At 27.9% G+C, this 18,392-nt stretch overlaps 1 protein-coding gene across 1 annotated transcript in view; it reads right to left on the bottom strand.

Annotated features, from left to right (window-relative positions):
* LOC122519590 (solute carrier organic anion transporter family member 5A1) overlaps positions 1-18,392 on the bottom strand; it is a gene marked incomplete in the record, with an annotated part of 33,065 nt that overhangs the window by 4,972 nt on the left and 9,701 nt on the right.

Below are 18,392 nucleotides of genomic sequence, written 5' to 3' on the forward strand. Positions count from 1 at the left end.
GATCCTTATTTCCTTATCATTTCTTAACTTCGTTTCTCTTGAATTCTGTTTTTCACTCCTCCCTGCTTGTCTAGCCAATTGTNTGTTGTTGTTGTTGTTGTAATCAGTCGACAGAAAAATGGAAGTAGTTAAATAAATGAGAAAAATAGTTTCATCTCTCTTTTCTCTCTCTCTCTCTCTCTCTCTAACAATTATCTATTCTATTTTTAGTTTATTTATATTTTGTATTGCTTTGTAAAAGTACAATTAACTTGGTTACGTTTGAACGATATCAAATGCATATGAATTTTGTTCCATGATTATAAATCATCTTCTTTTCTATCTATCCGTGTACGTATGATTTATGTATGAATGTATGAACGAAAAGAATTATTGTAACATTATGTGATCGATAAATTTATTCCACTTTGAAAACTCATCGTATTTAAAAGGAAAATATCATCTTCTTCTTCTTCTTCTTCTTCTTCTTCTTCTTCGTCATTATCAAACTGGTGTCATCGTCCAGATGGATGTAACGGACGAATCATCTTACAGAAAGGTAAGATATAAGATGCATACATATATATATGTAAATACATGTATATGTGTATATATATGACGTACAACTGGATCGACATTGCTTTGTGCAACCGTGCGATCAATTGACATCTTCTCTCTGGTGAATCCAACGGTTCAATGAACTTTCCACGGTAAGGTCAGGGCCGGTCGATATAAACGTGGGCCTTAGAAATTATACGAACAATTTTTCTTATCTTTCTCGCGATGAGATAATTAAAGATAACGTGGCGTTTACCAACTGTGTATATGAATAACAGTTAACTCAAAACTGTTCGAAAAATATGAGTAAGTAAGTAAGTAAGTAAGTAAGTAAGTAAGATATAACACATAAATTTCGTATAAAATAATTCGCGTCTAACGAAATATATATTATAAATAATATTAATATTAACAATTTAAATACAAATAAATATATTTTCTTCTTTCTTTGTTATTTATTTATTTAATTAATTAATTAATTTATTTATTTTTCATTACCTTATTCTACTTATCTTTTTTTTTAAACGATAATAATTCCAATTCGACGAAACGAGATGTATATGAGTAACAGTTAACTCAAAACTGTTCGGAAAATATGTCTAAGTAAGTAAGTAAGTAAGATATAACGCATAAATTTCATATAAAATAATTCGCGTCCAACGAAATATATATTATAAATAATATTAATATTAACAATTCAAATACGAATAAATATATTTTCTTCTTTCTTTGTTATTTATTTATTTAATTAATTAATTAATTTATTTATTTATTTTTCATTACCTTATTCTACTTATCTTTTTTTTTAAACGATAATAATTCCAATTCGACGAAACGAGATGTATATGAGTAACAGTTAACTCAAAACTGTTCGGAAAATATGTCTAAGTAAGTAAGTAAGTAAGTAAGTAAGTAAGTAAGTAAGTAAGATATAACGCATAAATTTCATATAAAATAATTCGCGTCCAACGAAATATATATTATAAATATTATTAATATTAACAATTCAAATACGAATAAATATATTTTCTTCTTTCTTTGTTATTTATTTATTTATTTAATTAATTAATTTATTTATTTATTTATTTATTTTTCATTACCTTCTTCTACTTTTCTTTTTTTTTTAAAACGATAATAATTCCAATTCGACGAAACGAGATGTATATGAGTAACAGTTAACTACAAACTGTTCGGAAAATATGTCTAAGTAAGTAAGTAAGTAAGTAAGTAAGATATAACGCATAAATTTCATATAAAATAATTCGCGTCCAACGAAATATATATTATAAATATTATTAATATTAACAATTCAAATACGAATAAATATATTTTCTTCTTTCTTTGTTATTTATTTATTTAATTAATTAATTAATTAATTTATTTATTTTTCATTACCTTATTCTACTTATTTTTTTTTTTAAACGTTAATAATTCCAATTCGACGAAACGAGACAAGAATCGTGCCTTGTAAATAGCATAACAGTTTGAGAAGCGTGACGCAACGGAAGAGCATAAGAACGAGAAAGAAAGAAATATACCATACCATACACACACACACACACACACACACACACACACACACACACACACACACACACACACACACACACACACACAACAGTAAACTTTCTACTGCGAGAGCTATAAAAAAAAAAAAAAGAAGAAAAATAAATAAAAGTTAACGGCGTAATTCTCATTCGCACTTCCGTTCTCGCCATTTTTGTCTCACTCGTCTTCCTTTACTATCGTTGAGAAATTATTTTTTTATTCGTTATTAAACCATTGAGATATAAATATGACAACGTGATTGTATATTATACTTGTTTGAATTTTTATTAACTGATGGGTGGTGAGGGAGAGAGAGAGAGAGGGTGGAGAGGGGGATGATTTAAGAAAGTAATAAGTAAATTGATAATAAATATCTTCGCGAATATGATTTATTCTAAGAATAAATCTTTCTCAGTTTGTCAATTAATTATAATTGAATTCTTTTTTATATTATTTTTTTCTTTTGGTTTAAGAATTAACTAAAGAAAATATAAAATATATCAACGAGAGAGAGAGAGAGAGAGAAAGAGAATATCTAAAGTTCCAAATAAGACGAAAACTTGCGCAAACCGTTCCTCTTACGTAAAGTTCGTTCTATATGCGCGAATACATTCGTATTTAAATGTATATATACATATAATACATATGTACATATATATATGTCTGTGTATGTGTATGTATACGGTTTGCATACTTTAGTCGGTGCGAATGTGAACGCCAAGAGACACAGTTCATTAATTAATTCGAGGCCAATTATAGTTGGCGAATAGATGAAACACGTTTCCACCGATTTCCCGTCCTTTGAAGTTTGAAATAGTTCCGCGTCGTGTCTTATCTTCCAGCTAATTTTCGTCAATGTGGTATATATCGTTTATCTATACTTCGATTATCTATGATCAATTATCCGATGAACGACGAATTCACGAATTTTATGTGCTCCGAATATTCAGGTTATTATTATATTATCTTAATTAATGTAGAAAATGTTTAATAATTTAATTAGGAATATTCGAAAGTTATTTTATACAAATTCGAATATAATAAATATATTTGATCGATGATATATTAATTTTTTGTATTAACAAAAATAGATGTGATATATTTAATCGATGATATATTAATTTTTTGTTATTAACACTACATTTACACACATGAAATGTATTAAAATATATTTATATATTATATAAAAGAAGAATAATTTTCTTACGTATAACAGAGCTGAAAAATTTTGAGAAATCCAGCACGTGGAGAATTGTATAAATAAATTCATAATTAAAATTAAAAACTCATATGATTATTGTTATTATTATTATTTATTATTTATTTTATCGAACGATTTAGGGGAATCGTTATATAGTTAAAGCCTCTCTCTACTTGTTTTTCTTCTTTTAATCATAAAGTTCTCCACCCGGTTGTTACTTATCGATCATAAACGTCCTTGATTTTCTCTATCTATGAAAAATTGAAGTAACCGAGGCCGACGACGAGTGTGTAAAGGCTAATGTTTGTTAAAAAAAAAAAGAGAGATAAAGTAGAATAGAATAAAGACAACTATGATGACGACAAAGAGGACAGGGAGGTTCAAAGTCAAGGATACTCTCCTCATACAACCATAATAGTAGTATTATGTATTTATGTGAAACATCCTTTACTTATCTCAGAAACCTGTCGATCGATAGCTCGATAGATTCGCAATACGACGAGTTACTACGACGAAAGATTTATTTTTTTTCGTGTTAACGTATACGAACATTCACGCACACATAGAAATCGGTCATATCGTTACGTTGTTGAATAAGAAAAAATACAATTATGTTATCTAATAATTTTATGTACGTCAATTCGATGAAACAACAATTTATATTTTTATATATATTATTATGTAATTTTAATTCATTAATTATAATGTTATTATATATATTTGTTATCATTTAATTTGTCGAACTTTTGTTTCATGTTTTTGCCACCCTCTCCTCTTCCCCTCCCTCTATTCAATTTTTCCTTTCCACTAACCTCGTTCTCGTTTACTATTTATATATTTCCTGATTAAATTACTACTTTCGCGTAATGATATATTAAATATAATAAATAATTATTCACAATATATGAGTAACGGTAATTAATATATTCGAATATAAGAATTGAAAATAATTGATACGTAAAAGACAGTTATATTCGAAGTTCTCTGTCCGATCGATGCTTCCGATTGAATTCAATTAAAATCTGATTCAATTGAAACGATATTAAATGAAATTATAATACGAATAATTTATTCCTACGAAATGACGAAACGAAAAATCATTTGATTTATGTGTGAAAAATTAGAAGATTTTATTATTAAGATTAAATTCCTTGTCAAATAATATTATAAATACATTTGACGTTTTTAATTGTTAATCTTATATCGATGAGAAAGTATTTTTATACATAGATAGAAACTAATCAAGATAATTGATTTCGCAGGTGTGAGAAATTTTGTAATATTATATATGAAAACTTTATTTATTAACAGATGATCATTATGTAAGCCGCGTTATTTCGTGCGAACGCACGCCTAATTTTAATGAACTATGTCTATATTATAACTACTTTCTCTTTTCGTAATTGACTTGTCGATCGATCCACGTTTCATTATTTCATTAAAATTTGTTCGAAAAAAAAAAAAGAAAAAAAGAAAAAAATATATAATACAAATATCATCTTGTTTGCGATTAAACAAACATTTCAACAAAAGGCCCGTTGTCATTTTTTCTTATACCTCGTTGATAACGATTCAAACCGATTATGTTAATATTTTCACAACTGTGAAATATACGAAACAAAAAGAAAAGGAACGAGAAACGTAGACTGGAAATTTTTTGTTTGTTAATATACGTTAACTGTTTAAAAAAAAATGTATAATTCAGTCAATTCGTGAATTGTATACTTTTATCGATCACTAAATCATTATGACGAAAAATTCTTCTAAAGTATAAAATATAAAAAAGAAATTAATAATAATATAATGATAATAATATTGGTGATTATAATAAATTTTCATTAAAATCGTATGACTTTGTAGTTTTAATAATTGAATTAATTAAAAATAAAATAACGAAATATGAAATTATTTGATATTATCTTTTATTTTTTTCTTCACGTATAAAAATATGATATTATAATTAATAAATATGTATTACTATTATTATATTTATAATTGTAATAGTAGTATCATCAAATACGTATTCATCATTTTTACGTTAATGGAAAGCATAGGAAATATGTCGATGAATAGTTTCTAGAATCTTCGAGGTGTAGGTAGGTAGTAGTATTATTAGTAATAGTATTAGTAGGTATACATGATAGAACACGATATGAGGGGCTAAATTCTCAGGTTCCTCGGATTATTCCAGAAAATTCCGGCTGATCATCGTTGCTGAAACGAGGACACAATCCGAAATTATCCGGCTACTTCAAGAACCCGAAGTCCAGCAACAGCCAGAGGATATTATATTGGAAACTTTTCCTAGCAATACACCACCCGATATATAAACTTGAATAAGCCTTTCAATTGGATGGATAGAAAAATAAAAAAAAAATAAAAACATGAAGTAGAGAAATCGAAGTTTTTTTTTTCTCGAAAAATAATAAAAATTACGATGAGACGTTTGATTCGAAATGATTCTTTCCGAGTAAATTTGCTTGCGTATTTTTTTGACTGAATCATCGATACGAGAACGTTTCTGAGAAACGAAAATATTTCCAATCGAAAGAATCATCCCGAAAACACACATTGATATAATAATTGGGACAAATTATGGAGAAATGTAGGAAATTTTATAATGACGTGTTGAAAAATTCATTCAATACGATAATACGGTATACATATAACATTGTTAATTCTAATTCTCTATACAATTATTAAAATTACAATTACAAATTATATTTCTTTGCCATATATATAATATTAATCGTATCAATTACCATTAAATAAGCTATCAAAGAAAAAAAATAAATAAAATACGATTATTGTGCTTAAACATATTGTAAAAATAAAATGAACGATACGTCAATTTAATTTGCACAAATTAGTTTAATTGTTAAAAAAAATAAATAAAATACGATTATCGTGTGCTTAAACATATTGCAAAAATAAAATGAACAATACATCAATTTAATTTGTTCCAATCAGTTTAATTGTTAAAAAAATAATAAATAAAATTGAGATTATTGTGCTTAAACATATTGCAAAAATAAAATGAACGATACATCAATTTAATTTGTACAAATTAGTTTAATTGTTAAACAAAAAAATAAATAAAATACGATTATTGTGCTTAAACATATTGCAAAAATAAAATGAACGATACGTCAATTTAATTTGTACAAATTAGTTTAATTGTTAAACAAAAAAATAAATAAAATACGATTATCGTGTGCTTTAACATATTGCAAAAATGAAATGAACAATACGTCAATTTAATTTATTCTAATTTTAAGATTCACATTAAGTCGTTTAAATTTCTGCATAATTTGACCCCAATAAATTGTTTTATAACATATATATATATATATGTTGCATTAGTGTAAAACGAAATCGACAAAAAGGTCGAACGAGGTTTCGAACGAAATGGAAATCTTGTAAGTAAGAGCGATAGAGAAAGCAAATGGTAAAACCGTGAAATAAATTTCACCGTTTTGCGGGCCCGTGCTCGTTCGTCCGCAAGTAATTCCGTCCTCGTAATAAGAGAAAAAGGACAGCACGTTCCGGAAATAAGTACGAGCTCGTCAAGAGTCGTTCTTCTTCTTCTTCTTCTTGTTTTTCCCTGGTATCCTCGTTGACCAATTTCGAACCTTTTGTCGTTTCGTTTCAACTAAATTCGAACATTCCTAATATTAATACTCTTGTTTCGCATCGTTTACACGTTTATATAATTCGAAGAATATAATTATTGCATTATTGTACCCCATCTTTTTTTTTCTTGCTTCGATTAATTTACATTTTCTAGGATCAATCGAATTTTATTAATTGAAAATTAAAAAGAAATTAAAATAAAATGAAATATAAGCTGAAAGAATTTGTATAATTGCCATTTGTTTTTTTTTTTTAAAAGATCTACCATAACATTCGAAATAATATTATATTAATTGAAAATTAAAATTTAAAATAAAAAATAAAATGAAATATAAACTCGAAGAATTTGTATAATTGCCATTTGTATTTTTTTTTTCTAAAAAGATCTACCATAACATTCGAAATAATATTACTGTTTTATAATAATTATAATTATATTTTTGTATATATACGTTTCAATTTTGTGCATGTGTGTGTGTGTGTGTGTGTAGAAAAATTAATTCGATACTTTAAAAACATTACAAACTTTTGATACAAGATTAACAAAATATATATATATATATGCATACACTAGTACGCGAGTTTTAAAAATTTGCATAAAAGAGTTAATTAAGGAAAAAAGAAAAAGAAAAGGAAGAAACGTGCGAATATAAGAAAAATAAATAATTAAAATTACTCGGGAGAGTATCTGAAACGAATCCTAAATGGATCGTACAATTGAGTTAGTTATTTCTACAAAAGTTTTGTTTGTTTGTTCCCCCCCCTCCCCATCCCCGTTTCCCATCGGTCCACCCCAGTAAAAAAACAAAATTAATAAAATTCCTTTTACATGGAAACGTAACATGGGAAACGTTTTAAGAGAAGGAAGAATAGACGAATGTTACGAAAGTCGACAATAGTTTAATCGATCGTTCGGTGCTGTTAAGTAACAGAGAACAAGGCGTTATTAAACCGAAGAGTAATCTGCATGGTGTTTTCTCTCTCTCTCTTTCTCTCTCTCTCTTTCTCTTTCTCTTTGGTGAGGTCAGATTTAACGGAGCTCGAGTTTGTTCGGACAGTACCGAGGCTAATTACGAATCGTTCTCGTGCATCCTGTTGTGGTCTAATAATCTCCACGGATCTTATAAAGTTCAAACGTTCTAATGTATATATATTTAACATTTTCAACGTAATTATAATGAAAATTTAAAATTTATCGTTAAAGAAATCAACCACTTTCGCGGTAAATCAAACTACTACGTTCTATAATTAGTAAGAATAAAATAAAAAAAAAGGGATAAATGTATCTAATAAGAAACAAAAATAAGTAGGATTACGAAACGAAACAATAAAAAAGAAAAAACAATGCTTGCTATAAATGTATATTATTTGAAAGAAAATAATATTGTCTCGGGAAGTACAATTGGACTAAAATTTCGTTCTATATTCACACAAATGTGTATTTATAAAGTAGTTCTTTCTTTAAATCGAAAATTTAATTCGACTGCACGTGGTAGGAAATATCGGTACTGAGTTTAAAAGTGTTTTAAACGAATAAATAATAGATAAATAATTGAGAAAGAATTACGATAGACAAACAATAGATAAATACATATTACAATAGACAAATAAGTATCACAGGATAGATCATTTTCTAACGAAAAATTTGAAATATTATTACAAAATAAAATCAAATAAAATCAAATAAAATCAAATAAAACAAAATCAAATAAAATCAAATAAATTACAATAAAAAGATAGATAATTTTCTAACGAAAAATTTGAAATATTATTACAAATAAAATCAAATCAAATAAAATCAAATAAAATACAATAAAAAGAGAGAAAAGGGTGGAAATTTAAATGGAGATCAAAGTTTCCGTGGGTGGGTTGTGTTAGGTGGGGGAAAGGGTTGATAAGAATTGCGGGGGTGGGAGAGGGAACAAAAAAGAAGAAGTTGGCGGCTGGTATAGACCCAGGAATCATCGGTGAGAAGTTGAAATATGGCGTTGCAGTGGGATTTCGTGCAGGTTCTGCGGCTTGCTTGCTCGTTCGTTCGTTCGTTCGTTCGTAGCACACGGTCGAAAGGGTTGACCTACTGCCCAACCCATCGTACGGAACTTGAAGACCTTCCAACACGCAAGGGACCATTCGATCTGTTCTAACCGGAGAGGGGAGGAGGAGGGGGGGTGCAAGAGGGGGACGAAAGTATACTGATAGTTAGATCAGAGGGAAGAGAGTAAGGAAAAGGGAAATAGATGCACGATTCGGTTTTAAGGTTGTAGTTGTACCTATACCCATCACTGGGATAGACTAGGTTCGAGAATCGGACTCGGTGACCTCTGCGATGGGTTCGAACCTTCCCCGTTTGATCGATTATTTATATTACATATTACGTGTTTCTTTTTATTTTTATACAAAAAAAAATGTAAAATTTGATTTTTTTCTTTTTCTGACAGAATTTCACAAGATTCGTGTTGTGAATCAAATATATAAATATATATAAAAACATATGGTTATTATTATATTATTTTTATTTATATATATATATATATATATTTTTTTTTTTATTTTAGTTTATTATTATTATATTATTATATATGAACATATGTAAGTATTAAATAATATACGTGTTGATTATTGCAATAATTTAATCAATTGAGAAAATTGACAAATTACGTGATTTGTGTATATTATAATATATTATATTGACCGTATACGTTATCAAATGAATTATTTTATATGGAATATATTTTGTTCTCGTCTATTTAAATATCTGTCAATCCAACATAAATTTAGACACACTTTTAAAATCAATTTTCTCGATCTAATTCTATTCGTTGGCAAAAGAAAGACTATATATAAAAACATTTCCTTTTCCGGAATATTACAAATCGATAAGAAAGAAATTTAAAGTTTTTATTAAGTAAAATCGCGTGTGTAATAATTGAATTTTTATTATAGTTGCCGTCGACGAAATGTCAAACCGAACGGCTTTCGTGTTTTTCAGCGATGAATGCACTGGGAAAAAAAAAAAATATAAAAAAAAAATAAAAAGGGAGAGAAACTTTTAATACGATTTACGTGAAAAGAGTTATATACGCGTATATATAAAAAAAAAATAATACGTATGTATAATAGAAAAATACTGTAAAAAGATGAATTTTAGTAGCAATAAAACCGAACGGAACATCGATTTTAACTCGCACGTCCTATTTATCGTATTTCCGTTTGAATCATAGTGACAAATGTTTTATTACCACCTATAGGTTTTACCTCTTTAAAATCAAATTTATTATAAACAATGAAACGAATATATATATATTTTGATAATGACCAAAATGCAATTTTTATTTTTTTTCTTGAAATGTTTTTTTATAACAATTAATTTCCAGTTGTAGATGTTATTACGGTCAACAACAAGAAAAAAATATTAAAATGAACTTTTAGATTATTTTTCAAAATAAACGGCTCAAATATCGTACACGCGTACATACATACATACAAAGTATATATAAATATGTGAATATATATATATAATATATGAAGTATTAGATTTTCAAACTGTCGATGCTTTTTTCGAAGTTTCAGCATACACTATGAAAAAAAGATGATTCGGCAATGACCTATATATCGACGATTCAAAGTTTCCTCTGCAAATGTTGTCGAAGCAAACCTTCCCGGATTATATATACATATACATATATAATATATAGGATGACTTTAAAGTACTAACGTGAAAGTACTAGAACGCGAACGAGATTCCATCTTTATTTATTTCGAAGTATTCTAACTATGTTTTTTACTATATATATATACACATTGCGAAGAATATACCAATTGGAAGATATAAATATATATATATATATATATATATATATATATATATATATATATATATATATAAAATAAAATTTAAAAAATAAAACAGAAGGTAACATGCGAACTTGAAATGAAGAAAAACCTTGAAAACGAATAGGTCGAATTTTAATAGGATAGCCTATATATTATATACTTTAAAGAGAATAAAAAATCGTACACTCGATTCGTTTTGGCAATGATTTAATGTTGGTATGTATCTGATAACTGCATACGTACTACTGCATACGTCATCTATAGGTATTTAAATGCACATATATATATACGAATTTTGTAGGTGCATTGCAGAAAAATATAATGCGACACTTTATACAAGTATCACTTATACATACATACATACATACATACATACATACATACATACATACATACATATATAGTCATTTATCGTTGACGTTTATCTTTTTATATATATTTATTTATTCAACTAGGAAGTATAGTGTGTGTGCTAAGTTTGTTTTACGTGGCACATCATGCCTAAATAAGTATAATTCCTAGGTCATGGCGAGTATTGACTTTGCAATAACCTGCACCGACTACTACGAGCGTGCGGGTAGCATTGAATGCAGTTTTGGAGAGTAACTAATCAATTAAAATGGTCGTGGTATTTAAACTGGAACGTTTACTATTTTATTTCATTGTTTTCTCTTCTTTTTTTTTCGTGTCAAATAACACCTCGCATCGATAAATGATCAGTGTAATTTATTATCTTTAATACCAAATTTTCATAAATAATATTTAATAATAATATATTATGTATCTGAACATTACGATAGTGTAGCAAATATAACAAAAATTAATTATATTAAGTTGTATGATTTTTAAATACATATATATATGATTAATATTTTTATCAACTACGTAACATTTGTTTCGAACAATAGAATATTATAAAATAAATATATTTGAAAATTTAAAATTACTTAAACAATCTACAAATATATTTAATTAACGTCACCTATGTAACATATACTATGCGTTACGATTATTTGTTAATTATTAATTATTTCTACTTAATGAGAAAAAAAAAAACCACACCACGATTGCAAGCGTACGTTACAAAAGACGCGTATTCGTTGTTGTTACTATTATTATTATTATTATTATAATTATTATTATTGTCGTCATTTCCGCTTTCTCACGGTCGAAGTTCTGATTTTTCCAGTGGGGGGAGAGGGGGAGGGAAAAAGGAAAACGTGGAACGAAGGAGTTGTTCTTCTTACTTGAAAAAAAGTCAACGTTAACTCACGAGGACAATGCAATGTCAAACGGTACCGTCGGTTGGTTGGTCTTCTATTTAATTACAACGGTACACCAACGTCTGTATAAATACGTGAGTACCTACTTACATACGTAGACTTCTGCTTTTTTATTTTTTTTTCTTCATCCTTTTAATTAATACAACGTGTCGCCGATTATTCGTTTGAACGATATAACCGAATATATCGGATTATATAAGATAAATCATTCGAATCGTTTATTATTTTATTAATATTAATAATTCACAAATAAATTTATCTTATTAATATAATTTAATCGAAAAAATTATAAAAAATAAATGTTATACGCCTCTTGTAACACCATCTTCGATTCTCACGAGTTGGTTTTTGTTTATGGTTTTTTTTTTTTTTTTATAAATAATAACTGTAAAATATTATATATACAGGGTGTCCTACTAGCTAAGGATGACAACCTAAATATTTTCTTTACTCATTTATTTTTTTTATAATGCGACAAACTTTCGCGACATATTTTGAATGGTTTTGCAAAAAAGAAAAAACAAACGCAATTTTCTTTCAGATCACTTTTTACGAATTGATATTTTTTTTATCCTATAAACATGTCAAATATTTAATATAATGCGAAAATCAAAATATTCTATAAAATCGTATGAATATCGTGCAAAGAAAAAAAAAGAAAAAAACTAGCACGTTAGAAATTTATACACGAACACTATATACACAATTATTATTCATAATATACAAAAGTACGTGTACGTGTAAAACAGAGAATGACCGTGAATCCGTATGATTATTATCATAAATCGTTGGATGGTTTCCGTGTAAAGAACACGACGTGTGTTTCACATATGGCGATATTGTCGTCATGAGCGAACGGTGAATGGTGCCATTCGCATGATTGCGAAAAGGTATCATTTTTATTGCAATATAGGATGTTAGAGAACGTTCGTACTCTCTGTTGCACAAACACACACACATATACATATACATATGTATATTATAATTACCTTTAACTACTATGATACGTATACACAATAAAATGAAATGGGAAGATGGTGAAGGGGGAGTGGGGGGGAAAGGGGGACAAAAAAAGAGATTTATAGATTGTCACGTTTTATTACAATCGAAACGCATGCTTTATCTCTCCATGAAGTGGCTCATCTACTCTGAACGAACTGACTCAATCCCAGAAGAGAGAAAGAGAGAGAGAGAGAGAGAAAGGGGGAAGAGGGGGGAGACAACACGAAAGGCAAACCTCTCGAATAAACCTTCGCTTCGACGCAATTCTAAATCCAGATTGCCCTCCTGGAAACACATCCGCAACAGTTTCTTATAAGTACTTATTACTCATACGTTTTATACAGTATTTTTGTAAAAATTATCAAACATCTCGTATGAAGATAATTATTTATTCGATTAATAATCGGAACACACGATTGTGATATTATTATTTTTCAACGATATTTACAATTTATGGAGGGGAGGGATGGGGTTATGGTTTGATTAATTATTTAATTGATTTATAAGGATGAAATTATATCAATTAAATAAACGATATTATTTTATAATAATAATAATAATATGTGATTCGAATATTGACATATATATTTATTAAACATTACAAATTACATACTTTTATTATTAATTAATTATAAAAATATCGGTGAAATAATTTCTAGGAAAAGAAAGGGTAATGTTATTACAACAATTAACTAGGATTAAACTTAATATAATTTGAAAGATAGAGGTAATTGAAATATTAGATTTGTTCAAAATGAAATCAACGTTTTGACGAATTACGTTTAAGAAAAGCTCGGAATCGATGAAATGATTTTGTTTTCCTCGTCCTCGTTGATTCCTCCTCGCTTTTTATTTATAAAAACCGAGTTTTAAGCGGATTAAATGATCGTTTCGGTTAAGTGAACGTTGCTTGTCAAATTATTCGATTAATAATAATAACAGATTATGTTAATCCCAACGGTTCAGACGACACTTTACCGACATCGTTATTAAACACGTTGATATAATATTTTGTTGAAAAGTTTTGCCGAAAAGCTGTCCATCGTCTCTTTCTCTTCTCTTCTCTTGGCAATGAAATTTTTTGTTACATTAATCCCTCGGAGAAACGAGAAAGAGAGAGAGATTGAGAGATTGAGAGAACCCTTTAATGGAACGTCACTCGAAAACTGTGCACTTTAGAAAACTGTCAAGATTCATTTCAAGCCGTTTATTAACGTTAATTTATCCTTCGAAAATGAAAATTAAAATGAAATATCTCTCCTAGATAGAAGTATTTTAATTATATATTATTTTGATCATATTTGACTATTTATATATATATATATAATATCTTCTATTCGATGAATTGTTAATTTTATTGTAAACAAAAAAAAAAAATGAAAAATATTTAAAGAAAATATCCATCGAACGGATTAACCCTTTACAAAACAAGAATATTAATTAGGTTTCTTTTGTTATTTTTGTCGGTAACATATAGCAATTAGAACACGAGAAAATATTTACAAAAAGATAATAAATAAATGATATATATATATATATATATTTTCTATTGTTCAAAAGTCATTAAAATAAACGCTGTGTTGATAAATTTTTAAATACGATTGATTGATACGTCATAAAAATTTAATGCAATTTTGTAAAGATTTAAAAAATTATTAATTAATATTATTAATTAATAAATAAGACATAATGAGAATCGCGCGTAAAAAATTTAATTAAAAATAAATATTTGAGTTTTGAAATGTTGATTGTACGACTGATTCGGTATTTGTAAGCGTGTAAAAAAAAAAAGAAAAGTTTCAAAGTAAATTTCTTATTATACAACGCGATAAAACGAAATTAACAATGCGACAAAACGAATCTTTTTCATCGTCAGATAATTTTCGACTCCTCCTTTTATATGCAGTCTATTAAAGATTTTCAATGCCTTTGGATGCTTTCCAAAGATGCATGTTAGTAACGTTGGTACAATGCTAATTCTCGTGCCATATGATTCACGTTACGTACACTACAACTGTTCATCGTTTAATTCGAAGGTGTCCAACAACCCTTCTGGTTTCCTCCTTGGGCCACATTTGAAGAAAAAAAGAATAAAAGAAAACTCGGCCAGATAAAACATATTTACTCGTTGAACGAATTACACGCGAATGATAAAAATGTGTAAATATATAAAAGTATCTCGTGGTCGTGTTTAAAATTTTACGAATTTATTTTATTACTATATACAGTTATTCCATATATATATATATATTGATACTTTATAGGGATTTTTCTTTCTACATGTTCGATTATCGGTCATATAACGCGATATTTCAACGAGTTAAGAAACGTGAAGCAAACCGTTAACTCTTTCAGCAAAATACCCCAAAAACATCAAAGACGAAAAATAAGTGAACTTCTCGTAGGCCGAATGAAAAAAGTGGTCTCTTAAGAAAAGAAAAAGAAAAAAAAAAACCACTTGACCTTTTCGTAAATGAAATAATCATTCTGGAACTTTCGTTTTAAATCGCCTACTCTTTACCTCGCGTGTCCTTTTCTTTAAAAAGAAAAGAAAAGAAAAGAAAAAGAAAAAGAAAAAGAAAAAAGAAATATATATATATATAAAAAAAAAAAATAAAAAACATACATCACGAACGGTCATAAATTAAATATCATCGTAAAAAGGAATTTTAATATAACTCAAACATACTTCAAATCACTTCATATAATCCACTTTATCGTTTTACACACCTACAATTGTTGTTTCACCAACAAATTTGTAATATATTTCTATAATAATAATAATAAAAATTCATAAGCGTGTGAATTATTTTTCAAATAATTTTGTTACAAATAAACAAATAATATATTGAACCAATCGAGTGATATTCATAAACAAAATATTACGATTTCGTTTGTTTTAATCTGTACATACTTATTACGCATACCTACACACGTAGGTATATTACATACCTTTACCTATGTAATATGAATTATTCTAGCGTGAAAAGAAGATCATCTACTCATCGAGAAAATGTTCTTTTATGAAAGACCCTACCCACCCACGCACGTTTTCTGAGACGAGGACGAAGACATCGAGGACGAGGTTCCTACTACACAACACACTTACACGTGTATACATGAATAGAAAAGTTATGCCTCGTGTAGAAGGAATCGTCTCGTGTTATTGAAATCACGTGGGAGGCCCTTCTACCTCTCACCCTCCCAACCCTACCCCATCCACTCCTCCTTCCAAACTCATTCTCACAAAACTACAGACTTAGCTCGGACGAATTATTTTTAAAAACGAAGGACACCAATGCTGAGCGACACTTCAAATTATTCTTTTCTTTTTTCTTTTCTTTTTTTTCTTTTGGTTTCCCTTTTCTTTTTTTTAGGAAAGATGCAATCAACGTTTTTCTACGAGAATTTTAACAACGCAACTACGTCGTATTTTAAATCGATTAATAATTAAACCGATCGATCATTTCGATTGCAAAACTCGTTTGAAAGAAAAAAAAACAATATTCACGCGTAGTTGTGTTAAAAAAATGCAAACACGTGTGTGTTTGTGTGTGTATGTGTGTGTGTGGATATAAATTACATCTTACGTTGAATATTCTTTAATCCCGTAAGAATATCTTGACCTTGAACTAGCACGAAAAGGTTACGTAAGATCTACGAAAGTAAAAAAGGAAGAGAAAAAAAAATAGAAAGCGGGGAGGAGAAAAAAAAAGAAATCAAAGGTGGTCAGCCCGTGGAATTTCTCCGATGTCGATTCGATAATCGATCGACCTTAGCCTCGTTCGTTCCATCGTGGAATGGGGAAATCGACGATTATGGAACACTTGTACTTTCTCCGAGTATGCGCCAAGCTTACTATGTCCACACATGTTTGTTTGAACGCACGCGCGCATGCACGCACGCACAACCATAACGAACGTATAAGATAATATATCGATGATCCGAAGATTAACACATTTTTTGAACTATTGCAAACGAGAAACAACATATTTAGATTATACCAATGGGATAACAAAATATTAAATAATAACACATAAGATAATATATCGATTATCTGAAGATTAAAAATTTTGAACTATTGCGAACGAAGAAACAACATATTTAGATCATATTAGGATAACAAAATATTAGATAATATCATATAAGATAATGTATCGATTATCTGAAGATTAACAAATTTTTGAATTATTGCAAACGATGAAACAACATATTTAGATTATACCAATGGGATAACAAAATATTAGATAATATTACATAAGATAATATATCGATTATCTGAAGATTAACAAATTTTTTGAACTATTGCGAACGAAGAAACAACATATTTAGATCATATTAGGATAACAAAATATTAGATAATATCATATAAGATAATATATCGATTATCTGAAGATTAACAAATTTTTTGAAATATTACAAATGAAGAAACAACATATTTAAATCATACCAATAGGATAACAAAATATTAGATAATACCTCATAAGATAATATATCGATTATCTGAAGATTAACAAATTTTGGAAATATTGCAAATGAGAAACAACATATTTAGATCATACTAATGGGATAACAAAATATTAGATAATATCACATAAGATAATATATCGATTATCTGAAGATTAACAAATTTTTGAAATATTGCAAATGAGAAACAACATATTTAAATCATACCAATGGGATAACAAAATATTAGATAATATCATATAAGATAATATATCGATTATCTGAAGATTAACAAATTTTTGAACTATTGCAAATGAGAAACAACATATTTAGATCATACCAATTGGATAACAAAATATTAGATAATATTACATAAGATAATATATCGATTATCTGAAGATTAACAAATTTTTGAACTACAAGCAGAGAGACAAAATATTAGATAATACATACGATAAGTAAAAAAAAATATTATATGATACCGATGACCCAAAAATTCGAAACCTTCGTACCAGTGTAAACGAAGAGACAAAATATTAATTAATAACTGATAAGATAAAATAAAATATTAGATAACACAGTATAAGATAATATATCCATGATTCTCTCGAAAATTCAACGAGAAAAAATATTAGATCGTACTTATCAAAACGTTCTTTTTTTTTTCAAGGAATTGAGAAACGAAATGACGAATGGAAAAGAAATGATTAAATTTATATTTCACTTTCGTTTACTTTTACGATGAAACACGAATGATGTACGAGTCAAAGTGACAAGATGATCTAGTTGAGATTATCTCTCGAGGCTAATCATAAGTAATTAAAGAAAATGAGGTTAAGATATTAAGAGCTCTTTCTACATTGCTATGCCTCTCGCATAACTATATCTCTCCTGTGTTAAGTAATATA

Source organism: Polistes fuscatus, unplaced genomic scaffold, assembly GCF_010416935.1.
Source record: "Polistes fuscatus isolate 324 unplaced genomic scaffold, CU_Pfus_HIC Scaffold3, whole genome shotgun sequence".
Lineage (NCBI taxonomy): Eukaryota > Metazoa > Arthropoda > Insecta > Hymenoptera > Vespidae > Polistes > Polistes fuscatus.